This window comes from Pecten maximus, chromosome 12 (genome assembly GCF_902652985.1).
Source record: "Pecten maximus chromosome 12, xPecMax1.1, whole genome shotgun sequence".
Taxonomy (NCBI): domain Eukaryota; kingdom Metazoa; phylum Mollusca; class Bivalvia; order Pectinida; family Pectinidae; genus Pecten; species Pecten maximus.
In genome coordinates this window covers 33,337,898-33,345,932 of record NC_047026.1, presented here as the reverse complement: position 1 = coordinate 33,345,932, position 8,035 = coordinate 33,337,898, and positions in this window count along the sequence as shown.

Here is an 8,035-nt window from a genome sequence, read left to right as displayed (position 1 = left end):
TTACGCACAACGTTATCAGGGACATATTTATGAGCATCACAAGTCTTGTACATCACACAAAATCACCGACCCATAACGAAGTTTGGTTGGCATTTAAGCTTAATTAAAAGCAGACATCTTACTTCAACATTTGACTCCTCATTTACTATATTTCTTAAGTATATCTGTAATGCTTTAGCCTGGAAAGATAATCTGCCATTAATAAGGACCGAAAGATACCTGCTAGTGGCCATGGTGAGCTAAGTTTTTGTCCGTTAGATTCGAAATGCCAAACAAAATGTTTTATACAAAGAAGGACGTTTTGGTATAATTTGGAAGGGAAGGACTGCAAGAAATATTCGATACAACCGCAGTTTTCGAATTATCAATTTTCGAAATATCTGTGATTAATTTACTAAGATAAAGAAGGGACAAAATCGGGACAGAAAACATTCCACTCATCCGATATATTAAATCCAAGCATATTCGACATAATCCAATTTTACTTTATTTAGATATGCTCTTTACAGTTTCAGACTATATAACTAACAAATTATCGCGAATCAAAAACTGGAGGAAAATATGTATTTATGAAAGAATAAGGGAAGTATAAAAAAATAATAGCTGGGTCCGATGCAAATTAGTCCCACAATGCAACGGGCCGAATATCAGTCAAAACAAAATGAAGGAAGGGGCCTGTCGAAACACAGACATATTCTGCGAAATAGAAACGCAAAAGGGACTGGAATCGGAAAACCCCCAGGATTTCCGAAGGAAAAGATTGATTTGGCGTAACTTGCAAGAGCAAAAGGAATAGAGTCGAATCTTGATTTTGCCGGACGTCTATTGGGTTGCTGGTTAGCGGTGCTTTTTCCGTATTCCTCGAATAATGTCAACTTTACCGGACTGAATTTTATCGATGTTTTGTCGTATGCATATTGCTATATTTAAAAATTGAGTATTTAGCTGCATGTTTGTTTATATTGATAATTTATTACGAGAATATTTTGCTAATATGTTCAAATGAAAGCATTATTAGGATATTTCACGTATACCCGATATGTAAACAACTGCCATATGTGTTATACGTTGTTGTAGCCTCGTTCTCGGCTCCGTGACAAAGAAATTCAGCGAGTTATATTTATACACTGATGACGCAAGGATTCCCCCAATCAATCGTCCACTCTAATGGACATTTTAATGTTAGGAGAACGTAAATTGAGCATCTTTGATTGCCATTAATACATGTGTGCAACTAGAACGCCTGATAATTTTCAGTGTATCATTCGCGGAATCACTACTAAACTAAGTTGTAAGTTGGTTAAAGCCAAATAATCCAAAAGAAATATACATAAGTGTTTACATTTTGATCTCATTTTAGATTTTAGAGTTAATACATGCCTAACAAATTATCGCGAATCAAAAACTGGAAGAAAATGTGTATTTATGAATGTATAGGGGGATTTCCAAAAATAATAACTTTGTCCGATGGAAGTTTCTATCTAAATTAGTCCCACAATGCAACGGGCGGGTTATCAGTCAACAACTACAATGGCGGAGCGCCGAAGTATGTGCCTGCCACAACGGAGACAGAATATGCCAAAAAGAAACGTAAAAGAGACTGGAATCGGCAAAACCTCAGGATTTCCTCATGAGAAGAATTGATTCGTTGGAACCTAGCAAAAGAAGTAAAGGGAATAGACCCGAATTCCGATTTTGCCGGACTTATGTTGGATTGCTGGTAAGCTTTTCCCCTATTATTCGTCATTTACCCATCTGAATTTTATCGATGTTTTGTCGCATTAATATTGCTTTTCTTTTTAATTAAGTATTTAGTTGTATGTTTGTTTATACTTATCCGTCATTGCGAACATATTTTGCTAATATGTTCAAATTAAAGCATCAATAGGTATGTTCACACATCCCGGCTTCGTGACAAATCTCGCGATAAAAAATAAATGCGGATAGTTATTTTTATACATTGATGTCGCAAAAATAAAAACCAAAAAAAAAAAAAAAAAACAAGACCGGAGTCTTACATGGGGAGATAATGTCCCCGATTCCTGTTCAGCATATTTGTTAATTATTGTGAATGTTTACGAGTCCGTGTACATTAGAGTCACGTACTTACATGTACATAATGTACATTATTACAATGTACAGTGTATGTGGACGTATTTTGTTTAGCTGATACAATACTTGAAGTATTCCTATATTATTGTTATGCAACATAACTCGGCATTCGCATGCAATATACAATTTTGAAGTAATTTGTGCTATGGCCCAATACTTGTATAACCTTGTTCATTTTGTTATGAATCATATCAAACTACTTATTGGAATTTGCAATGTCTTTTGATAGTGTTGAACTCAATAAAATTCAAATGATAAAAAAGCTATATAAGTAGTTTCTGACGGTTAATGTTAAAACTAAAGTTGTAGTTGTAGTTTCCGTATGTCCGGTAGAATAAAAATCGTTTGATATATACGTTTGTTAGGTAATTTCAAACAAGAGTGTATTTTTGTTGTTTTTTTTCGTCGCCAAAGTGTGTTTTATACAGATCAATTTGATCATTGCAAACTTATCTTTCATAACCAAATCTTGCTAATTATAAAAAAATCATTGTTAGATTACGTTTATCTTCCCATCGTTTTCTCATCGATTCAAGCAGACACATAAACACTACGTCAGCTTCGAGCCGGTGTAACGTTGAAAATGGACCCCCGTGGAAATGGAACCCGGTTTCATTTTCAACGTTGAAAATGGAACCGGGATGCCGTGGAAAACGGAACCAAATATCAAATTTTCTTTCCATACACGTTGAAAATGAAACCCGTTGAATAGTGAACCACATAAAAGTATTGGATCTCGGAACCAGTTTATATTGTCATAGACGTTGCGATAAGACATGCTTACATGATACAATGTATAAACGATATTGAAGGACATTGGTAAATTAAAATGGCCTGTAACCTCAGGTGACCTTTGATCTCACTTAGGCTGTTATGAGAAGTGTATATAAAATGTATATAATACTTATGTACATTGATTAACACTTTAACTCGTGACAACTAGTGACCAAGATAATGACCATTAGCATCACTTTGAATAAGATGTCCCTATACAAGTACACGATATTGATTGACATTGATTAACAATTTGACCTTTGACCCTTGGTTACCCATATAATGACCTTTGGCATAACTCATCTTTGTTATAGGATATTCATATGACATGTACACGATATTGATCGACATTGATAAACAATTTAACCTTTGACCTTTGGTGACCCAGATAATGACCTTTCGTATAACGTATCACTGTTACAAGGTATGCATATTAAATGTATATGACATTGGTCCAAATTAATTAAGAATTTGACCTGTGACCAATAAAATGACCTTTGGTATATCTTCAAGCTGTAATATTATATACATGTAAAATGTATACGATATTGATCGACATTGATTGATAATTTGACCTTTGACCTTTGGTGACCCATATAATGACCTTTGGAATAACATGTCACTGTTATCAGATATACATATGTCATGTGCACGATATTTATCGACATTGGTTGATAATTTGACCTGTGACCCTTGGTGACCCATATAATTACCTTTGGTATATCTTCAAACTGAAATATGACATGCATATAAAACACATACGATATTGATCAATATTGATAAAATATTTGACCTTCGACCATTTTCAACGTTAAATATGGAACCGGGGTGATTTTCAGCAAATGATATGGATATGGGTCAGTATGTCGTGGGGTCCATTTTCAACGTTGAATATGGAATCGGTGTCATTTAAAAAAAAATAATATGGATATGGGTCAGTATGTCATGGGGTGCATTTTCAACGTTGAATATGGAACCGGAGTCATTTTCAGCAAATGATATGGATATGGGTCAGTATGTCGTGGGGTCCATTTTCAACGTTAAATATGGAACCGGGGTCATTTAAAAAAAAAATAATATGGAAATGGGTCAGTATGTCGTGGAGTCCATTTTCAACGTTGAATATGGAACCGGAGTCATTTTCAGCAAATGATATGCAAATGGGTCAGTATGTTGTGGGGTCAATTTTCAACGTTGAATATGGAACCGGGGTCATTTTTTTTCTGACAACTTACAACCCCACATCCCCTTATATTTACATTTACACTGCAGCCCCACTATATAACTTCTCCAGCCTAGTTGACCGATCACAAGAAACGTGTTTTATAGGCCTACTGGTACAGTTAAATACAATATTTATAATATAACAAGAATATGAGTAAATAGGCACTTAACATCTACATCAATTTCACGGGTTTTAGCTTATGAAAAATTGTCGAATGTCAACGTAAATTTCGTGAGAATTTATATCTATTATACCATCCATGCATGTTGCAAGCTTTGTGTTTACATCCCATGCGTTTCCTCCTTTTTCTGATCTGTGTCTACCCACGGTTAGAATATATGACTACCTCGCATTCTGAATAACAACATCTCGCAAGTAAAGTGCGCAAGGCCGAACTTACAGCAGATGGAGTACATAATTGTTGGTTGCCGCAAAGTGCACATGCTTTTAGAGCATCGTCCAAAGTCCCCGTCTCCACTATGCGTCGGCCCGTGCGCCATGAAGTGTCCTCTTGTTCTACATTGCTATAAATTGGAGATGTGCTAACCCTTTCCTGACTATAAATTGTCTCCGCCGAGACTGTAACTATAACATATACTGGTGTAGTTATATGGTCGTCACACATTGGCACATTATGATTATGTGATACATCGACGCTGTCTTTGTTTTTAATGGATCATCTTTATTTTCTCACTTCATTGAAAGCATCAGCCCTACCTGGTCTTTTAGTTTTACAAAACTGACCTCCTTTACCTCTTGGCCGCATCCTGTTGTAGGCCTAAACATTTATCTCCCAGCTGACTTGAAAATTAAACCAGATGTAACTATTCGTGAATATAATCAAGGGCCCGGATCGCCGGACGCCGGATCGCCGGATCGCCGGACTCAAGTCTGTGACGTCACAGAAGGGGTCGGTCTACCTTAAACGTAATACATTTGCAGATAGCCAACAAAGAAGTTATAATAAGTTTTTATGCATTTTTAATAGATTAAACATACCTCTAGTCCTCTTTTCGCTCTTTTTTTGTATTTATTTTTAATGTTTAATTTATTGTTTGCTAATCGTTTTGATATTACGTACACTTAATCATCTATAGCGGTATTAGACTATTTTAAGAGGCATATAGAACGAAAAGACAATTATGAAATATAGAAAATAAGATATCATTTGCAATATACGTGTTGTATTGCTATTTGAAGTATTTTGGACATGGACAAGTTGTTATGTTTTCTAAAACAAAAGCGAAATTGAACTACTAATATAAATCGATGTAAGTTGCTACGTACTGAGCATTGTCGTATTGAAACCAACTTGATTCATGGAATTCCCATTAGCCTACTGCCACGTATTCATCTGAAATCGAAAAATAGAAGATAATGGAAAATACAGAGAATGTACAAAAATATTATCATTTCATACAAGCAATCAATATTGCTATTAAAGTAACTCCTGTTTGTCAGCGCTTTTGTATATTTTGACATTTATGTATTACTTAAGCATGAATTTTGTATGTGTTTATATGACTGTCACTGTCCAATTTACGGAACAACGACGTGATATCAATATGTATGATACTATCCATTGTTTCCAAATTATCGATTCGATTTCCACGGAAAAAGCTCATGGATAATTATGAGTTTCTTTTTCGTGCGAAACTAACCGTGTAATGATTTCTCTTTATAACGGCAAACGTACGATATTAGGTGATTCCAACCACAAAATATTTCAACGTGTTGTTAGTATGGTTGGAGACATTTACATCGGATCTGATTTCGTAGGTCGAACTTGGCCTTTAATGTTTCTCACACCTTAGCATATGTAAGATACATTTGTCCCAAGTGAGACACTCATATGGGATATCTGTATCCGAGTGACCTCAGGTCTGGGAATACATTTTAATTGTGTGACGTCACTAGGAAAACCCTTATGTTTGTTTATATGTATAACTTTCACAAATGCGCTATATCATTTTCTATGAGTCATTTGCAAAGAAATATTAATTGTGATCATTGACCTATGAATTCAGTCATATTGTTACTGTTTGTCGATATTTTTTGTTGTGCAAGCACAAGCATAGGCGAGGAATTTGACGTGATGTCAAACATCCGTCGACAGTTTCCAAAATGACGATCACCCCTGACAAACATTGATTTATATTTGTTGTTTTCTTGACACTTTGAGAGCTTATTTTGGTATACCATACTTTTTTTTCTCATTTTCCAAAAATGTAATTGGTTTAAATGTCGGTCACGGAGAAAAATTTTAAAGTTACTATATGGTTTCGCCATATTGGTCGATTTCCCCATGCATTTCACGAAAACGGTATTAGAAAAATAGTCCATCATATGTTAGGTATGTGGGATTGGAAAATTCCACATTTTCCCGGTTCTGACCTCAAATTCTACACCCTCCGGTAGAATTTTTCTATACCACATACATATACATATTATGGTGGACTCTATTAATACAATATCATGAAAAATTACTAATGAGATCAATACCCTGTCTATAATAATACTAATGAGATCAATACCCGGTCTATGATGGGTTCATTAGCCGGTCTATAATAATACTAATGGGATCAATACCCAGTCTATAATGGGATCATTAGCCGGACTATAATAATACTATTGAGATCAATACCCGGTCTATGATGGGTTCATTAGCCGGTCTATAATGACAATAATGGGATCAATACCCGGTCTATAATGGGATCATTAGCCGGTCTATAATGACAATAATGGGATCAATACCCGGTCTATAATGGGATCATTAGCCGGTCTATAATAATGCTAATGAGATCAATACCCATTCTATAATGGGATCATTAGCCGGTCTATAATAATACTATTGAGATCAATACCCGGTCTATAATGGGATCATTAGCCGGTCTATAATAATACTAACGGGATCAATACCCAGTCTATAATGGGATCATTAGCCGGTCTATAATAATACTATTGAGATCAATACCCAGTCTATAACGGGATCATTAGCCGGTCTATAATAATACTAATGAGATCAATACCCGGTCTATAATGGGTTCATTAGCCGGTCTATATTGATACTAATGGCATCAATAACCAGTCTATATTAATACTAATGGGATCAATACCCAGTCTATAATAATACTAATGAGATCAATACCCGGTACATGATACTACGAATTGGATCAATACCCGGTCTATAATGGGATCAATAGCCGGTCTATAATGACAATAATGGGATCAATACCCGGTCTATAATGACAATAATGGGATCAATACCCGGTCTATAATGGGATCAATACCCGGTCTATAATGGGATCAATAGCCGGTCTATAATAACACTAATGGGATCAATACCTTGTCTACAAAGGGATCAATACCCGGTCTATAATGGGATCAATAGCCGGTCTATAATAACACTAATGGGATCAATACCTTGTCTATAAATCTTCTAATGGGATCAATACCCGGTCTATAATGACAATAATGGGATCAATACCCATGATTTTCTTATCTTGATACTCGAGTTTATCAGTGACCATTTGTATGGGTTCGGTTTCCATCGGAATGAAATCTGTGGCGATATTTTGAAAAGATATTATTTTGAATTAGTGTATGTATGAGGTAAGGACTCATAGTGAAGGAGAGATTGTATTTTCATTGATTCTATTTCAGCTCTTACAACAGTCGGGGACATCGGAGGCTGATTTGTGCTTGTTAGGTGTATCTATCCATCTGGAGAAGGCAATCACGTAGTATGTGTGAAAGGTTAATAGTTAAAATGTCCATGAAGCAAATACAGTGACGATATGGCATATATTTCTATAGATGAATATGTGATTTATCATATCCTACTGATTAATTGGCCACAAAGAATAGTTCGTCACAAACGCATGATTTAATACTAAAGATTAAATATTAAATACGAAAATATTC